At 39.7% G+C, this 21,027-nt stretch overlaps 1 long non-coding RNA gene across 5 annotated transcripts in view; it reads left to right on the forward strand.

Moving 5' to 3' along the window:
* Positions 1-1,297: 1,297 nt before the first annotated feature.
* Positions 1,298-21,027, forward strand: part of LOC111251542 (uncharacterized) — a 41,221-nt gene continuing 21,491 nt past the window's right edge. Inside the window, exons 1-5 of one of the 5 annotated variants that reach the window (XR_015328471.1) lie at positions 1,298-1,614; positions 5,640-5,792; positions 6,155-6,298; positions 6,538-6,621; positions 7,130-15,501. This is a non-coding gene — a long non-coding RNA (uncharacterized LOC111251542). Of the gene's footprint in view, positions 1,615-5,635; positions 5,793-6,154; positions 6,299-6,537; positions 6,622-7,129; positions 15,502-15,991; positions 19,493-21,027 lie in introns of those variants that run through there. The other 4 variants (XR_002673834.2, XR_015328472.1, XR_015328470.1 and 1 more) reach the window with 4 other exon arrangements.

Here is a 21,027-nt window from a genome sequence, read left to right on the forward strand (position 1 = left end):
GTATTCGTTCGGAAACTCCCGAACACATGTCTTATAAACCATTCGTTGATTACTAGTTGCGTTCAAGCAGTTCTTCACGAGCTGAACACCCCCTTTTCTGATTGAGAGTACATTTTGGGTCTAAGCAGTTCTATGATCGTTGAAGGTCGGATGGAATTGTATAGGAAGCACTCAATAGGAGCTCTATAGTTTCTTAATAGTTCCCAAAGGTGATATGGTCATCAAACTCGACAGCCTGTAGTTTGTACCGCAGCAGAACAAAATTTATCCGTTATTGCTCTTAGCGTGGCCTTCGTTTTACGCCGCAAGGTCTAATTTTTTTTACATTACGTATACAATCGTTAGGGCTTTCATGCCTCCAGATGCTGTAATAACAGTTAATCTATTTCTCCTTGTGGCGTACTGGCATAGTGCAATAATCTGATCGGTCGATTTTTCTCGTAATTAGACCAGCCTCTTGGGAACCTTTATTCCTAAACACTACGAGACGGACTTCCGTCTTGACTATGCCTGCTTAAACAGAGTAAGTCTGGTCTTTGCGTCCAGAAAATAATGTCACCCGCAAAGTTGGGACACCAAAAGAACGGAGATAGTCTCGAAAAAGTTTCGCTGTGAACCTGTGCTCAGTGCTGCATAGTGGGAATCAATTGAATATCTCGTCCATTTAGCGTTTCGTTCGTTCATTTAGCTTTTTTAAACTATAAAGTAACGCCTTCAATGATCGTAGCGATCGTAGCGTCTATAGAGTTTTAGAAATGTCATTTGCTTTGCGTGGGTTTATAGAAAAAACAGTTAGCCATCAAATTCCGATTTAATCCGAACGTTATCACTGCTGCGGTCACTGTGGTAGCGTCCCAAGCGTGTCCAAATAGAAATGTCACGAGGTGGTTTGATAGCCAGCAACAACTAGCACGATCTACTCACTTCCATCATAAATGGGAAACCCCACTCAAAACAATGACTACCGATCATCGATCTGCAGGCTGTCCACAGTTCTAAACGCATTCAAATCTTATCAGCTTGGATTATATAGGCAACCGCCTAAATATGCCGTATGCAACAGGCGTGATTTCCCGTTCCATAGACGCTTGCCTTTACTTGTGTACATCTTTCCCATTAATTGAAGCCATTGGAATTTGCTGCTTGAAATCAATCACGAGGCAGCCATAGCGTTTCTCTAAGCCTCTGTCGAGACTGTATATTGGATACTGCACTACAGGATGATAAATACCGTACTCGCATCATAACTGTGACTTGCCGGACGGGCACATTAGTATCCTACCGCGTTAATCGAAACGAGTGTTTCCGCTTCGAATAATTTTATATACTACATACTGTTAACTTACATCTACGTGCTAGGAGCTCACGTGCAGAACATACCTACTGCCGTTCGTGTACGTGTCGTGTGTATTACACACGTGAAACTGTTGCAACAAGATCTGCCTCGTATTCAAAGTAAAATTTATCTTTCCGAGTAACAGAACCTAATCCACTGTCATTCCATTTGCGAGCGTGTTATCTGGTACCTTTTTCGAAACGTGAACTGTTTGTAGGATATTTTCGCAATACAGAGCCACTAAAACTTGAAGAATTTACTTCGTTAGACCTTTACAGGTGAGTACATTCTTTATTGATATCATCCGCTTATCGGATCAGTATGATTCCTCCCGAAGCAGAGTTATCCAGATGGAGATTCGAGGAGAGTCTGGGGAGTTTCCGCACGTAGACTGATTACTTTGTCCAGAGTTTTACGATCTAGGTGCGTTTCGTGTTCGTACGATACAGGTAAAACATGTATGGAAAAAGTGGGGTTAAAGCTTTACAAGAGAACCCGTTATTCAACCTTGAATGATCGTGCTTCTCACGGAATTTGAGTCATAAAACCTAACAAAATCAGGTAGAACTAATATAGGCAAGCAATTTGCGACTAAGGAAGGCGTGAAAGAAGTCTACAAGTCCAGATCGCGTTTCTGCTCACTTACATTTATTAAAGTTAGGGTTGAAAAATGTGCTGTATCTCGATTAATAGAAAGGGTGCTTGTTAACTGCAAATGATGTCGCAATTCCGATAAGGCGTAACACCTTGTAAGTATCTAAGGGGAACTTTATACTTAACTTTAATTGAAAGATATATGCCATTGAATTTATGATTTGATTGGCAACGCGGTTCGTTTGCGAGTTCGAACTGTTTAAAAAAGTTTGATATCCTCTGACTGCTTTAATAACTAATTGTTTAAACTTAAAACACTGAACGATTATTAGTTAAATATTATCACCTTCCTCTCGTTTCTCTAAGTGATCTGTGTCAAGTTAAATTCTAAGTTAAATTAAAAGCTTAATCAATTACAATTTAAGTGAGGGCTCCCTCGCTTACAACTAAAATCCTTGGTACATTTAACATGCATTAATTGTTTCGCAATTAATTATGTTGACCTTAAATCCTTCTGATGGCTCCCAATATCCAAATAGACAATGCTTTTCGTAACTTCAAAACCTGAGATAGCGAACTTCAGCAAGTTTATTGCAAACTGCCAAACCCAGTTTCACCAACAGCGTCGTAAACAAATAAGAATAACATAGATATAAAAAGCAGCTCATTGCCACACACACTGGAAGAACAGTCCATTCCGGCTTCATTAGATATGAAACGTAATTAATATAGATGAACTATATAACTCAGATATTTACAGCTAATAATGATCACCTCGTTCTGACCTTTACGGAAATCCTCCGAGTAATACGGTACGATACAATACCGTGTTAAAATAGCCCATCCGTTCTATTTTCCGAGAATTAGTTAGGAGCCTTCAACGGTGAGAAAAAAAAAGGTCGGAACAAAGCTAGTCCTAGTAACTAAAGCTGACACGGCAAACTTCTTACCATATGAACAGGAAGATACCATATCGTAGACCGTATACGAAAAGAGCATATAACAATCCGCAGGTGTAGTCTTTGAACTGCCTGCTATCTAACTGCGGGGCGAATCGAGTGCGTGAATTACTTGGATTGATTACACCCGTGCAGGCATCGAGGACTCTCGAATTGGATTATGTTAATTTGAGAAATAGACTAGGATACGCTGAAATGTCTCGACTACCACTTACCGCTAGTATCACGATCTTCATCTTTTATTAGAACGTAGGCGTCAATTGGACGTACGTGTCTGCTAAATCAAGGAAAGTCTCATGAGCTTAGAATAGTCGCATGGGCACGCTAGCGAATAGAGGGTCACATTTATTTCGACATAAATCACCTCACGGATAGAAACGTATACATTCTAATACAATGATGCCTCTGGTTATGAGGAGGCATTGCAAAATACTTAAAACGGTGCGTGTTCGCCGGCCGACAACAAGCCTGTTCTTATCGAAACTTATTAAGTTTCAAAAAAGTTGACTCAATACTTCTTTCTATTTCGTAAACTTACTTACAGATCGCCGTTTCATTCCGATTTTTAATGCTCCAATCGTAAAATGGGCACATTAACGCGAACCTTTAGGACGAGCTTTTAGGATGCAAATGGAATTAACGTCTATGCCTAACAGTTTCTTGATTTCGTTTCCACATAGCAACAATCGGCAATTAATTTTCGCTTGATTTATTATGATGAAATAACTTCTGGTTAACGAGTAAATGAGATCAGCCTAATTTGTAATATACCTTTACTAGAGATTCTGATTTCTTATAGCTTTATGTTCGTGTAGTTTCGCAGTTCATAAAAAGGTAGAGCCTATATGGAGGGGCACCATTTACATAGGACAAGCGCAGAGGTGTAGAGCCTTCACGAACGAAAGAAAAACTAAAGTGTTACTTCCTTTTCTAACTAATCGGAGCAAATGGTCTTTTTGCTTGAGTTCTTTTCTTGACCTTCAATCTTCGTTCTGTGTGTATTGAATCACTCTGACCCGAACCGTGATTTGTAAGTGGTTGTTCAAAGGAGAGCCGATGGCATAACTAGGCGCTTCAGTTCCCAGCCAAAATCTGCGAAGGCGAGGTTTACATTGCGAAGTGTCAACTTCAATATGATGCACTATATCCACTGTTTCTTTCCATCAGCTATGAGTTTTGTTGGACGTGCCTAGGTTTTTTTTTCTAGCTTATCTCTGAAACGGCATGGTCTATGGCCAATGCTGAAGTTTTGACCAGCGGTAGCTGTATTTTTATGGTTGTCATGACAAAGTGCTCAGAGATGCGCGTTGACTACCCAATCGTAGCGCCCTCCTTTGCTGGGGTCTGGCTGGCTGCCCGTCGTTCGAATCCATACCTTTAAATCCAGAGAATTTATTCCAGTTACAAATACTTCGCCGTTAGCAGTTTCGCCTAACCTGCAATTTATATAACCTTTTGCAGCTACTATTTATTTAAATATTTTTTTGATAGGCTGGATGAACTATATACCCTCTGACTTAGAGCGAAATCCGACGCAATTACTTACTGATGGGTGTTGCTGTTCATTATGTTTGCGTGTGAATACTAAAGAGATGAATCCTGATAATTAATCTAGCTCATGTCGTTCCTTTAAAGCACTACACAAGGTTCCAAGGAAAATCTTATGACTTACGCTCTGGAATAAGTTCAGCAGTGTTGTAACAAGCGTCGCTTAGAGAGAAAGCTTTGAAACTTTCTTTGAAGGCATTCCAAATTAGTCCATCAGTACTATTATTTACCGAATACTACGTGTTATTTTTTCGACGTACACTTCCTCAGTAAACAGTTTCCCACGCCACTGGTAGCTGAAGCACAAAACACATCCTTAAAGTTCTAATTTTTCGAATTTGTGCTTCTTGTCAGTGGCTGAAGGCTGGCTCCACCGAATATGGGGGTCACGGCCTACTTCTTCCATAGGCCCGCAAGTGGAAGGCATCGCTTGCCGCTTATATATATCTTATTACGCCTCGTACCGGGTTGTAAATCTCATTAACTTACGCCTGTATAAATTAAGCTGTTTTGTTCCTTGCACATTTAGTGTTTAGGTTCTCATATTTTATTGACGAGATCCTGAGTACGATGAACAGACTGCACGTATGCTTCACCGCTTTATTTAATTATAAACTTATATTTATTTCAGTATTTTAGGCACTCGGATTCTGGAAGATCACTGACGTTTAGTGCCTCAGCTCGCATTTTACATCAGACATTTAGACGGTTTGGCCTTTTCTGCCTACTCTATTTCCTATTTTGGAGTAGTGTTCCTGTTAATGATTCTAACACTTGAAGTTGATCTGCTAGATTAAATTTACAAAAAATAGTCCGTCCGTTCTACGAACAGATATAGACCATAAATTCTTTGTACCATATGACACTATATTCTTTGAATAATAATAGAAAAGAAAGTATGGTTGTAGAGTGTTTCTTAACGTTGCTGATGTTCACGCCTAATACCAGTTTTAGCTAAGTTCTGTAGTCAAATAATGTCCATGCCGCAAGACAGATGCGCTGATTCTATTTCGCTTCGGTTCCTTAAGATGTATAATGTAAGCACGGTCGAATGATGAGTGGTTCATTGTCACACTCAATAGCAGGCGAAAGCCCCAATTCACTACACATATCCTAATAATGTGATCAAGAATTGGCGACTGTGATAGTATGTTTTTTATTATTAACTATACGAATGTAAAAATTACTCTGCGTTAAGGTAGGTCTGTGGCAGAGCACAGCGCTTTGATCGAGGGCTACAGGGACGATGCAAAGGCCGCGAAGATATTATCAGCAGAAGTTATCTTTCCTTTCCACTCACTCAGCAAGAAAATGGTCTGCTGATGAACCCAACACGGGCAAGCAATTTTAGTTCCGTGAGTGTAACTTTTCTCTAAAAAAATGACTATCCAGTTTATGTTATTCCTTCCCCCACCTCGCGGATACATTGATCAAATCGTTGTGTGATTCTCTATTTTGGTTACAAGGAGCCTTTTCAGTGACGTATCAATCGAGCAGTGACATCTTAAATTCACATTTAATCTGTAATATCAATATAAAACTTCCAGCGACATGCAAAGTACTACTGCCAACTGATCGCTAAGCGTTGACGCCATACGGAGCACGTGTTACCTCGCAGATGTACCAGTCTCTTAGGAACTATACCCTATACTATGTAATTAGACTGCTCTATATTTAATATAAATTTTTTTCGTTTTTGTGTTATGTCACGTTATAGTTGTACAAGGGTCCTGACGTGTGACCTCAGAGGAAGAGGATGTTCTTATTCATTACCGGCCGGATACGTGGTGATAGATTTAATCAGGTCCTTTCCTGAGAAAAGCTGCTATGATTCGCGGTATTCCGGACCATTCGAGACTGAGTTATCTTTAATTCACCTTTTTTTTTTTAAATACCCTTAATTTTACCATCATGTATCTTCTTAAAATTAATTATTAAAATGAAAAAATATATATATATAGCGAATAAATCATAAATGTGAATGTAAGGAAGTTTATCTAACTATCCTAATAAATATAAATATATTCTTCCCAACTATCAACTGTGAACAGCTGTCTCAGCCTTAGCCAACGACTGCCTGTCAATGTATGATATTTTCAGCAAAGCTCTATTGTAGTGACGACGTACAAATACCGGCACAAAGTGAGCAGTATGTCCTCCTTATAGGGCAACGTCGACGGAGATGTAAAATTTCGTTGATATCCATTTTTACTTTATCAGGGCGTAGCATGATTATTAAAAGGGCACCTAACTAGCTTGAGTCGCTTATCAATGTATTATATATATATATATATTTCCTTGTTGTCCTTGAGCATTAATTGTCTGGTGGAAAAATCTCTGGTTCAATGAGGGTTCGAGGAGTACTTTTTTGATGGGAGAATTACGCACGCGTCGAGAAGCCGATGAGCTAGTAGGCCTCTATTAATGGCTAGCTTAAGACGCTCGTGGCTAGACTATTATGCTATATGGAAATGAATTAGTGATAGCTCGATTCTTCTCTCGAAGCTTTTGTAACTGAGTCCTATATCTTGACTTTGAAGAAAAGAGTTTCAAGCCCAGTTTTTCAAAATAAAGAAATATATCTAACATTCAACGACTACTAATAACGCCGAGCGATTCAAAACTTTTCTAAATCAAGCGTCTTATTTTATATAGGAAACTGATACAACTTTTCTCTCGAATCTCTTTACAGATGAAGCTTCTCTTTGAATCAAGCACCACGTGGATACTTACGAGTTATATAAAACTGACTATTCAAAACAGTAGGAAGTCATGTTATCAACGGTCCTTCAAAATGCAGTCACACCGTAGGGGTAATGAGGGTGCCCAAAGTTGAGACCACGATCCCCTAGTGAGCCGAATGTTCGTTCGTGAGCAATCTTGTTTCAACATTAAGCAAAGGCCTAGGGCATAGATCGAAATGTCCTCTAGAAACAGATCTAGTCGCTGAAAAATGTGGCGTACCTTTTGATTTAGCGGAGTGTGCGCAGGATAAAACGACAATGCCTGTTTCTAAGAAAAGAGGCCTGAAGAAGCGCAGGAGATGATTACACACAATGATCCCACAACCATATAACACAATGGGATGGTCACAAACAGTGACTAGGACAATACTACTGGGTTCATGTCGGCATCTAGCCTCAGGCTGACCTTACTGGAGGTAAACGACGTTAACGTCGAATTCACGTCGAACTAACTATTTAGGTAAAGTAGAAGCAATTATGGCTTGGCTGCATGGCGGTCGAGAAACTGTGCAATTCTTAGGTATTTTCAGGCTTTCTAGGAATTCCAGGGCGTGTCCTTTTGATATATAGTATGGGCCTTTTTTGGTCAATTTGACTTAATCTATGTTTATTATCTAGGCAACGCCCGGACGCCGTGCCTTGCCTCCAATGAGAAATGAGAACGGTTCCATGAACGGTTTAGATTTTAATAATAATTTTAGTAGTCTCCACTGGACCGGGCGACAATGATCTCGAACCCCGGTCGAGTTGGCAAATTAGTCCAGATTAAAGCAGTGTTCTCTCGTTCTTCGTATAAACCTTGGAATGAAAACGACAAAATTGATTGATAACTCCCTCGCTTTTCTTCGTTTCGCACTGACTTCAAAGTCAACTCTACCGTCAAAAACAAATGCACTTACTTGAGCACGCGGTACTTGTGTTGTTTTGGAATCAGTGGCAAAATCGCCTTAGCTTACGGCATTTAGTCCTATGTGAGAATATAAGACAACGGTGCAATGGTCAAAACATAGGGGCAACTAGGGCAACAAAAGCTGTTTCTAAGTGCATGCTGTATATAACTAAAGTTGGCCAAGACCGACTCGCAGGCTCATGATATTATTTTTACGCACACAGCGGAGCTAGCATTGATGTATTCGAAATTGTGACAATTTCGTCAAACTTGATTATTGCCTTTTATCTTTTTTGGCACTGTTTGTCATTAAATTTGTTGACAACGAAGTTTGCCTACCTAGGAGGCAAGCAGATCTTCGAAATTCAATTCGCAAATTGCACAGCAGCAACGTATGGCTCTGAAAAGACAGAATCATATCAACGTCGACCAACAAATCGTGAAGCAATTTAATAACAAATTTATTTAATAAAATACTTTACAGTAATAGCAGTCTTACTCGAATATTCAGTTATTTTGGGGTTCCTAACATAGCGGGATTGCTTACTTCGCTTGAAGCTATGGGGGTCAGCAAAGATCGGCATAGACACTATTATAAATGTAATTTAGTGCATAACCGGAATGTCAGTTTTGTCCCCATTTGATCAGACCTTTTTTCTTTTTCCTTCATTTTGCTCTGAATTCTTTGTTTTTTTTTTGAACTTTCAAAAACCTAACCGAGAAAATTTGTTCTCATCCACTGGAACAACTTTCTACAAAACGTTCGCATGTACGTTGTACAGTATCAAACATGACAATCCTTCAACAAGTGGGGTGACATTTAGCAGCATAGGCACGTATAAATGGCTTCGCTAGTCGAAGTACACACTCCCTTCTTTCCTCGTTTGCTGTCTGCTACAGTACATTATTGAGCTTTGTGCATTTTGGTGCTTTCGGCAGACCCAGTAAGTTGTTGTCTATGCTACTCCCAGTAACTACGAGGTTCGTTTTATGTACGAGGCGGTACAATATCTGTATTAGTGTGTCGGGCATTGGGCTGCCTCTCTTTCCTATTTATTTAGTGCAGTCGTGTGTGTGAATGGTTTGATTTCGCTATTTACTACTGGTATTAAAATACACCCGTGAAGTACACTATAATCGATAAGGTACACCTTTGGAGTCCCACTGTTTATCACAAGCAATCGCTTCGTTTTCTTATTATATAATTTGAAACCTTACGGGCCTGCACCTGGAACCTTCGTTCCTTCAGTATCCTGTATAAAAGGTAGCTGAATTATTTCAAAAATCTACAATTGAAGCTTCACTTTTCTCAGCAGCCTGGTCCTGCTTCTTGTACGCTTCTACTATTTCTAAACCCGAACCGCCGTCCCAGACTAGGTCTAAATATTTCCATATGCGGTGTTATTTGTTCTATTATTATGTGCTCGAGAACCTCATTATTGACGCTCATAAATGAAATAAATTAGCGCTTTGAAATATCTTCAAGGCTGCCGCCTTCGCGTGCAAGCATTATCGCGACTGTGTGAATGTGTCGGAACGAACGCCTATAGCGAAGAACACTTTCACCAGGAAATAAGGTTGATAAATCGAAAAAAATGTATTTGTTTAAGGATATTAGGATCAGCTTGTTTTGGCCAAAGGTTTTCCCGTTGTTCAAGCCTTTCATAAGTTCTTCCTGTTTCTCAGCGGGTGACAAAGAAAACTTTGCTTTTTAAGTTTCCAACTGCTAGTTAAGCATCTGTCGTTTAGCAGTTGTTAATGATACCTTTATGTTGCAAACCACTGGTTGTAACGAACGCTATCGGCATCTGACAACAAAATTGGCCATTTTCATTTGCATGGCATCTATATTCCTTGCGCACAATTTTTCTATGGGCTATAAAATTTGTCAATCCCCTGTCTTACATATTGTTTCCTTAACTTTGCTTTTGTGTCGTCTGTTTCTCTCATGTGAAGCTTTCGACAGTCGACTCGTAAATGGCACAGCCCGTATCATGCGTTGATGTTCTGCAAGGTAGCTATAAAAAAAATGGTGTGTCTGTTGAATTGAGGTCTTTTCTATGGTTAGCAGTACATCGTTTTGCTTGTTAGTGTCTGCATCACCTTGCGAGTTCCATTTATCTACAAATGTATTTGAAATCTTCGTCCGCGAACAGCGGGGTCATCGGCTACCTGACACATAGCTGAGAAATACAAACGACACACTTTGAAGTATACTCAGCACGACACAATGAGACATAATGAATCTTATTGCAACTGCACAAACCATTTCACACGATGTTTTTCTTGTTCCAGATATTGCTACGCAAGTTACGGCTACTTAAGGTAGTATTTTTTTTTTCGAGATTACGTTTTTCTCAAACAATATGCTGGCATTCGTTTCCGTCATCGATGTAGCATTACAACTTTATCACCAATGGCCTTTGAATATTTAGTAGCACTAGGACCGAGTGTCCATCACCACCTTGAACTCTGTATTGATCGACAAAATCCAATGGTGAAGCCGACTATTCTCGTAGAAGCGTTCGGTCATCCGCACCCAGTTGTATTTAATTTCGAAAAATCATTCGCCCACCAGGACCGTTTATGATTTAATGACCGTTTATGGTTTAAATATGAAAAACAGTTCTATTTCAAGTCAATCATCCCCTCTAGAGGAATTTTTGGTTCCGTCAAAAACGCTCAGCTAATATAAGACTAGCGAACTGTCTGAACACGTACTTACACGTACCTGCACGGGAATTAACAAGGAGTGGGAAATCACATATGGGCACATTTATTTGGTTAAACCCATTTTCACACTATGGACTAGTTGCACCGGTTGACATACGTGTGAACTGCACCCACATGAAGTGTTAATAAACCAGCTATTTTGAAGTTGACGACATGTATTTCCGTGGTACCTTTGTATCCGACAAACGCACCCAACTCGGTAAGATCATCCGTTATACCGCTCAAATTAGCTTTTTATTTTTTTTTTTCAGTTCTAACGCTTAAAGATGATTTTTTTGCAAGCGGGAATTTTTCGCCACAGCGACTTGTCTTCAAAACCCAGTGAATCCCACGAGAACTAATCAAAGCCAAAATTATACAGAGCGGATATATCATACACGGCTACGTTCGCGACACGTCAGCCATTTACGTTCACGTTAGAATCTCGGATAGTTTTATTGCTTCACCATCAGGGTCACTAAATTTGTATCTTTGAGCCAGCTTCTTTAGTTAATACGTGCCCTTAAACTTTGGATATTCGGTAAAAACGGAATTAAATATTTCATGCTATTTTTTGGACCCACGTTTTTTACGTGAAGCATTACTGGCATGTACCTGTCATTATTTTGGTTTAATCACGGGTTTTACCAAAACGGTTCATTCTGCGCATCCTTTACAGAACTATGGTTTATTTTCGACCCAACTCGAAAGCGTGTCGACTTTTCTGCAGTTGTCATTTTTGGATTAAAGTGCATCTAATACAATACAAAATAAAGGGCCATTAAGTGGCGTTAGTCATTTTATTTCTCGCAAAAATAGTAATGATTAAAAATATTCTATTACAGCAATAAAAAGCGATCAAGGCCCAACATAAAAGTATCAATATATCATTTTTGCTTTGAGTCTATTGGCCTTATAAATCGGCCACAATAACGTGTATGCAGTATAATTTCGGAGTGCGGTGATATATTCTAGCAGAGAAGCAACGCTTCTGGTATGCTAATAGCATCGGAGAGACACGTGTGAAGGCTGCATGACTGAGAACCGAGAGCGAATGCTTCACGGCTTCAACAGCAAACCCCTCCCATACATCGTAATGCGAAAAATACTGCGATCTTAATGTTTGGCTGACTTGTAATAAGCGGATTTCGATAAAATTGTTACAGACCTATCTACATCTATGCTATTGTGAACTTTTTGATTTGCCTATAACACACGGCACAACTACGAAAATCGCGCTCCTATGATTTGCAACAGTCAACGAAGATTTAAGAAAGGGCAACGTCCAACCGTTGCTTGCGAAAAGCCCTCCTCACATTTGGGCGAAACGTATGCGTTAAAAACACAAAATCTGTGCCAGATCGTTTCGACCAAACGCCCCGGCACGACTTCGTTATCTACAGTGTTTTCATTACGTACTTTTATATTGTCGACGTTCCGTTAGGGCATTGTAAAGAAAATGGACCTACGCGTGAACTCACATAACTATTATGTCCAAATTACATCTTGTTGGGTCTTAATTGTATCAAATCCAAAAATTTGAATTGTTTTTGCTCGTTGTTCGTTTAAACAGCCCAAACTGCAGAAGCCCCGCTACAACGCTATAAAGAAGCCCACATTATGAATGTTTGTACCTTGGCATATATGCTGGGTCAGAATTTACTTGGTAAATAAGCAACGCTCCACTAGAGAATTTGCTGAGTGTCTGAAATTTGTGGGCTATCGATCGCTTTTTGGTGCATGAAAAAAGGTAACGGAATTGAGCCGAGGTAACGGAACACAATGAGGCAAATAAGCGGTTACTTTAGTCGAGCCGGCCCCGACAAATGTATATACGTAGTACATATACGACAAATGGCTAATATTGAAAAGGAATAACAATAGAATATGCTAAGAGACGTAGTCTAGCGCTTTGAATTACCTAACGTTACGTTAGATAAGTACAGAACGGTGTTCAATAGCCGAGACGAAGCAGACCATTTTTCCCGAGCCTGTTTAATGCATCAGCACAAAAAGGAACTAAAGATCCGCGAAGGTATTCGTTTTGTGACTAATTCTCCAGAACATGTACGACGCAGCGTGCGGACCTGTAACTTATCAATACTCTACGTCCTTTTTTTCAAACTATTTTTTTTATAACGACCGTACACTCATCAAATCACTAAATAACTAAACTGACCATTGAAAAGCTTATTTAAAAATGCGCCCACTCGCCATTGGTACGAAGCTTCGTACATTCATCCGACATCATAATTATTTATTAATCCTAACTATTCCTCACTCGATCTGTTTCCATATAAACTATTCCCCGAGTATGACCGCCGATATTAATCATCCGTCATAAAATTCGTTCATTCCGCATCACTACCAATGACTTTAAATAGCACACATCGATAACAATTACTTTTTCCAAGCATCCTACGCTGGTATTTATCCGATCAGAGTTGAGGTGGCGTTAGACGGGACGTCGCGATGCGAGATCAGAAAAGACAGCTAGCTCTCACACAAGTACGCTAGCCCGCGTCTTTACTTCCCGAAGCAACGCTCTCCGCCGACGTAAGCGGTGGAATGGAACGATGACCCTGGTGGCAGAAAGAGGGTGTACATACATATATAGATATATCAAAGCGAGACGCCTAAAGGAATTCCTGCGCGTGAGGAATTCCGGAAGTGCTCCCTGCGAAGCTTCTCCACTGATCTTTCCACGGCTGCTTAGGTAAGACCAATTTCGGAGCTCCATTGTTATTCTAGTTCATGAGCGCGGTGAGAAAAGCGACTTCTCTGACAAACATCCGACTTTCTCCGCTTGGGTCGCAGATTAACTTTTTGAAAGGTATAACTTCGTGTGCTGTCTACAACAATGCAAGCTGTTAAAATCGAATCAATCAAAAGCAGTATCGGCTATCCATGTGCCAAAGGTCCGCCGTGACCCATTACTGAAGGCGAAAAAATTACCACACAATACGACAGAAAATTATTTGTTTGCATATATTGTAACTTTCTGCATTTTCATTTTCGCTATTTCGAAGGATCGCCACTGACGGACGCCTCAAACTCTTGTGAAAATATGGCGTGGAGACGAAACTAGTCTTATGAAATTTTCTTTACGATTGAGTCAGTTTCTCCTTCTATCCGCAGGCCACATTGAGCTGTTCGCAGAGGGCAATCTTTCACTGTTTTACGTAGATGCTGTGTATTGGCTCGGCTAAGTAGATAGATATTTATATGTAGACGTATATTATAAAACCCACGTTGACGATGTAGGAGCGCATGCAACAACTGACGGCAAATGGCGAATCGCCGCTCTGCGGGAATCGTTAGGAGATTTTTGGTGATTGCCCCGTAGTTTCAGAAACTGGAATCATCACTGCTATCGGACGGGAAGTTAACTGACAATACGAGCATTTATTTTCGAAGGTTCTAAACGGCACACGTAACTACATGAAGTCAGTATACACAGATTTAAGAATAGATAAAACACTAATGGAAAAAGACATAGAAGGAGCTGATACGACCAGTTGCCTTCCGTTCTAGTCTCTAAACACATTATATCGAGCCCATATATTTCACGTTACGAAACAAAGCCTGCTTTGAAGGGCTTTCCCAATACGGCCTAAATGAATATTTCAGGCGTTGGCAAAACTCGAACAAAAGCGTCGGCAGAGCGCGCTGTAATCGAATTTTTTTTTGGGCAACGTTCACCATCAATCTGCGGTATGTTTTTTATACCGTTTTACTGTGGAATAAGGTGTATTGAAATCAAATCGATACCGAACAAATCACCTTGCGCACACTAACTGCAGTATGCAGTAGCTCTTGATTGCACAGGATTTAGTGGGAAAACATAGGAATAAACAGTGCGAAAAGAAACAAACGATAATAAACAGTAAAAGTGACAGAAACACCTAAAAATACGCTGTTTCACCAAACCAGTTCGTCTAACAAAACAAAAGCCATTTGTCAAACTTGACAACTTCAAAATTAGTGTTTTCAGGGAACGTTTTCTCTAGTCTAATATATTTCTAGCATAGAGAATCGGTTTTAAATCATTGATGAGATAACCTTTGCTATTGAAAATAGAAACAGTAGACCAGGGAAATGGACTTGGACTGAAAAGCATCAAAGCGCGTATTTTCCGTGCCGGACATCGTTGACGCTATAGATTGGCTACGTCTGAGTTTGATCATTTGCCTATCATGAGCATTATAGAAAGCTATAACGTATTAAAAGATTTTTATGGATTTTTGGCTTGTTTTTTGTGTCATTTACAAGTACCTCGTTCAATAACAAGGGTGCGAGTATCCAGCTGAAAGTATCTGTCATATATTTATCCTACTTCTTTGGTAGGAGCCACATGCGCAGACGGATAAACTAATTTGTTTGTTTGAAAGATATGCATTGTCCATGGCATTACGTAATGATTGTCGTATACTAATTAGGACCGAATAGGATCAGGTGGCAGGCGGAGCGGCAAATGAATACACCAGCTGCTCTGTACGCACTGCTGATATGAGACTAACGTTAGTTGTGATCACGCATAGAAAAATCGCTACTTCATGTATTTGATTGAACCGGTTTACTACTTCACAATGATATTAAATTTACGGCCTGCCGGTATCCGAGGTTATGACAATTCAGGTTTTTTTTTTTTGCTTGTTTTATAGGACGGGCAACTTAATGGCACACACATCTTCGGTGTACCGCGTTTTCGGGCCCGTAGTAAGTATAGCATCTCCTTATAACCCCAGTGTTAAGTATACGTTTACATTCAACTGGGATAGAGGTTTATTAAGAGTCATATAGATTACTGAATAGGTACAGTTCTAACGGGCTTCGTGACTTGGGTTAATTGCTTAGACAACTTTGAGCCCCGATCGTTATCCATTTAATATAAATTTACCGGAATTCCGATTTTTTGATGGGCTCCATCTGTTCGAAATTGTCTGGATACGCAAAAGAAAGGAAAAAAGCTACGCATTCATTTGATTTAAATGTGTTTCTAATAAAATATACAGCCAGCTTTACCCCACATAATTATGAAAATTACCTAAATAAAAATAACTGAATGCTAATAAACTTTCCAATAGATTGTCCAAGTAAACTTCCACTATTACATCTCTAGTTAAATTTTGCCTTTTGCCACTCGAACAGATATCCATTCAAGAAAGTAAGACAGTTCTTTATCAACAAGTCTTCAATGGTGTTTCAGCCGGGTGTTACTTCATGTAGGGGTAGTCAGACCTACGCCACATGTAAAGTCCTCGAAATCTGAGTCGAGGGAAGCCGATGTCAGCCCATCAGTTGCTTCTCTGACGAAGATCGATCGTTTGGCGTGGCACGCCAAACAACATTCTTCCCTAACATTAGCTAGCTCTGTTCGAATCGCATCTTCACTTTTCGGCATTTCCGATAAGCATCGAGGGAGATTTTTGGATTTTTTCCCGTTAGGCGTCTTCAAAAGCAGCTTGATACGAGAAACTAGTCTGCCTTTCTATCCCAATTTTTCATGATTGTGAGTCACTATTCCACAAAGGCTTCTTCAAGAGCTGGTCGCGTTCGACACACTCGGACACCGACATGCGGCGCTTCAGGCTAACTAGGTTAGTCGTGGAATTTTCATACGAAACTCGTAGCAACCTTAAGGAACAGCCGGAGCCAGAAATATTGGGAAGAGAAAAATGGGCGTTGTGGGCGCGAAATGTGAATCTTACACGGTCGGTGCCCAAAAATGGCCGTAAAGGCTCTTTAGGCGTTAGTAAATTGCGTTCTTCAAGGTCAGCTTACGGAGGCATGCGTTATGTTCAATCGCAAAAGTGAGCTTTAAAACTTTAACAGCTGCTTCTAAGGCATGACGCGGCTTTCTGTATCGTATCAACACATTCACCTTGACGAAAGCGTTTTACCATAGAAAATACATTTATTCTACACAAGCTACACGTGCGGTACTGAATCATACTACTACTATCATATAAGACCTGATATTTGACTTGGAGTCTCTCTCTCTCCTTTACGGATCATAACGTTATCTAGTTAATTGTCATAGCTAAATTTCAACTATGACGGTTATCCTCGAGGTCTTAATAATGTGGTAGTCCGTTAAATATCGATGAAGAGAAGAGGACCCGGCACAAGCTTGTTTTGATTGCCATACTCGTTTGGATTTTTGTTGATGTACCTATGTGTGTAGCAGGGCAGCTTCCAAGCCATTCAAAAAAACTATAATCTATAGATAGTGTTGATTTTACCGAAACTGGTCCGCGTTTTAAGAGAAGTTTTACCTGGATAGAGGTTAATGCTCAAAGCTTGTTTCAACGTAGGCTAACTTACAATTTATATTGTAACCTTTAAACCTATATATGTTGTTCTCGCGTCCGATGAGTTGCTAGTAGCAAAAATGAAAAAAAATGTATTTAAAGAGCAGGTTATACATATATGATGCTAGAATTAACTACGTGAATTGAATAAAGAAACATTATGCTAGAACGTCCCACGCTAATTTTCTGAAATGGCAGCTCAAACGGATGGTTCAGATCACTTTACAAAGCCGATGATATGAAAGACTGAAATGAGCACTTGTCATAGTGTAAGTAAATAGGGGGTTTCAATAGGTTTTCACAGTTTACTACTTTTCGACGTATCACTACCGTATCCGAAAATCTCAATCGGCTTACCATTTGTAAACGTTTGCTTCTATCCTTTTGTACGTCAGCTCTCTTCAGTCACTAATTGGATTGGCTTTTTTTCGATAAATTTTACTATTGTAATTTACGATTTATTTAATGAGCTTTGACAGAGATCGAGTCCTGTAGAAGTAATTGCGTCCACTGTGTGACGCAATAGGACACGTAGACATCACCCTTATATTCCAACTAAATATGCCGTACACGAGTGAAATTAGTTGAGTGTTCGATTCTCTACATCCTGAAGAAGATCGCTTATCAATCATGTCGCTTTTAATCTTTACGAAACATTGAACCTTCTGGCAATGTGTTGAATCCTCCGATGCATACTATGTTGTAAACCGTGTACACAGCTATGAGGAAATATGCAAGTTCGCTGTCCTCGTCCTAAATTCAGTGACAATTCTAGGAATAACAGGCCAATAAAAACAAGTGTATTGCGATTAATGTTAGTAGTTAGTTTCGGTCCCTTCCAACTGAGTTGTTACCAGAACGTCCTGGTAGAAGCTCGATCGAATTAGAGAAGCATTAGGAGAAATTACTACGTACGCTAATGAACCCAGCGTTTCGTACTGACCGCACGAATTGTTAGGCCAAGGGTCAGCCGTATTAGAAATATATCATTATGTACAGCCAGCTTTACGACGATATGGCACAAATGTTTCATATTGTTGAAGAAAGTCGATTTCGCTCCCTGCGCTCTTCTATTGAGTGCAGATTCTATGCCGATCCAAGAACATTCACTCTGAGGCAAAGCTAAGCGGTCAGAACCCGAAAAGCGTTTGGCGCTTAATGATAGAACGAGACAAAGCTATATATATAAGAAAGATGTTGTTACAAAAAGTAATTAACTATCCTAGATAGTAGGTAGATCTCTTATGGGAGGCCTGCGTACTCGTAAGACAGTAACGAAATAGCATGTATAAGGGGGGGGGAGAGGGAGAGATAATTGCGTCTGAATCAAGGTCTATCATGGAACAGGCCGTTAAAGGCCTGGCAGTACTTGTACTAACTGTGCAGTCAATCTGTTTAGGGTTGTCGTAATCGCTATTGTGATAACGCGATCGTAACGGCTTTGTGTTGATCTAAGCACAGACAGAGTTAATTTCGTTCTAGGTGCTAGTTGTCTGAATCAATGATTTACTGCAAAATCGAAATATTAAGTCTTGGTATATCATGTTGAACTACTTACTGTTCCAATATTGGCTTGGAACTTTCTAGCGGACATAGGGGTATCTGGAAAAAAAAATACTAATTAAATTAGCTTGTGACACAATAAAATCCACTGCATTGACACTATCTGACAAACGGCTACAATTGCATGCCAGCAAAGATGTGGAAAAAAAAAAATCGATCGTTTAAAACTTTGCTACACCCTTTCCGAAACTAGTGGCTTTTCGAAATTAGGTAAACGTCAACTTTCAGACCCGCCTACGAGTTCTGCGAGTGCCACAGTAATTCCCATTTCGATATTATTCCCATTTCCCAAATCGATATCTGATTAGAATTTGGAATATAACTATTAAAATAAAGTTTTTAAAGGCTGAAAAAAAAAACATTAAACAACATACATTTAATAGGTCAGCGTGTTTGATCTTTCCCTTTGGCAACGTGGCTTCCTGTGAAACGATCTACCTGATACAGTAGCAAGTACTTGCAATACGAATCTTTGCCGGAAATCTTTCTGTATAAACTCTGCTACGGGTTGATGTTGTCCGTCTTGCTTTTGACCCTGTTAATCGAACACGGCTTACGCAGCGCCCGCATATATACACGAATGCTATCTAGTTATGATGTTAAGCAAAAGAATCCAGACAGACAAGTTCAACTTGATTCGAGCTGTCAAAAGTTATTGCTCATTACCTAAAAATATTTGATTGAAAATAAAACGTAACTTTGCACAAGATAATATTCATTCTTTTGCGGGTAATGATTGCTACCTGAAAGACAATGTCGTCCCATCATAGCTAGTTTTTATAGATGTGTCAAGTTTACATTGTCAATATTTGTTGCAATACAACTTCTCCACCTCTCGTTGCCGCGAGGAGATCTTGCAAGGGCAAGATAAGTAAGGGGCAGAAAGAGAAAGGGTAGCCCCGTGAACTCAAGCTGAAATTACGCACTAAATGGTGTTACTCCGACAACTCTATTGGTAACCAGTACGCATTTTTACGTATATTAGATTTTGAACAAAGGCCACCCTTTTGATGGTCTCGATATTTTGCATCCATATACTTCCTATTTCTGAATACATGAATAGATATAACTAAAAGGCAGTGATACATATATGTATATAGCTAGAAGGTAGTATTAAGGCACACTGCAAATGACTTACCTATTTCGCAATGGCAACCGCTGCCTAGGCACCTTCCCTGGATGCGACTTGGGCTAGAGCTTGCAATAAGTCAGGAACTTTATCAGGAACTATCAACCCTGCAATAGTCTCGCAGAAGGCTATTACGCTGTAACCGCCTTGAGGTGCGTTTGTCAGATGCGGGATCGTGCAGATCGTTCTCCTTCGATCTTACGGGCTTTTATTACGCTTAAATAGAAAAAGGATGCGTGGTGTACACAGGACGGAAAATATCCGAGGCACACCATGCTTCGTAATCGATCTTGCCCTCCCACCTCTTTCCAACCGCTTTATCAAGTTATACCGATGTGCTTCTCGCATATCTTTAATTTCGCGAACAAAGTGTTATGGTTTAGATGTCATATGCTCTATAGATCAAGCATGATGTACATGCTCCGTGTGCAATATGTGACTGACTCAAAAGCTCTTGTACCAAACTCCAGATATAGCTTAGAATTGTAGTCCGAAAACGATTGCGACGTTTAAATTCAATAATAATAATTAAGGAGAAAGATGCAAGAAGCATCTTGAAGACGTTTAATGTTGTTGTTGTAGACCGTTTGCAACCATGAACTTCAGGCACACACGTAATAACACATTCGCAATGATCATTGGGCTCGAGACCAACAACGAGGAGAAACTGGTCGAATTATCCAAACATAATGTATTCCTTAACAGTCAGAACGTTAGTGCAAAATGATTAGCGGGAAAATGAAAAAAAGTTGAAAAAAAAAGTACTTAATTAGTTTTCCAGTTGGGTTGTTAATGAAACAGCAAGCCAGTTTCGCGGAGAAACAATGGGTTTACTAGCGTATATGGGTATATACAAGAACTGGAAGTACAACGAATGGTATAGGATAAAGTAAATTCTCTTTTGGCTCGCAAAGGGCAGAGTGAAGGCGTGATCGAGGGCGCACTCGATGTAAACAAAATAATCGATATCCATAAGATAAATACGCCCATAGAATGAAATGGCTTATTTTACATATTTATAGCCTTCTGAATTGCTTCAATAACATTAAACCCAAAAGTTAACATTAACAACTAGCAACGGAATACCATGCCCCTTGATACTCACATCTAAAACGACGAGTAGGCAATTATTGTTAAAGTATATTTTGTAAATTTAGATTTGGAATAAGAGCTTTTTTATGCAGAAAAAATAGTTTAACATTTGTAACGCAGTCATCCAACAAAACAGTGCTAAGTAGA

Source organism: Varroa destructor, unplaced genomic scaffold (assembly GCF_002443255.2).
Source record: "Varroa destructor unplaced genomic scaffold, Vdes_3.0 BEIS01000001.1, whole genome shotgun sequence".
Lineage (NCBI taxonomy): Eukaryota > Metazoa > Arthropoda > Arachnida > Mesostigmata > Varroidae > Varroa > Varroa destructor.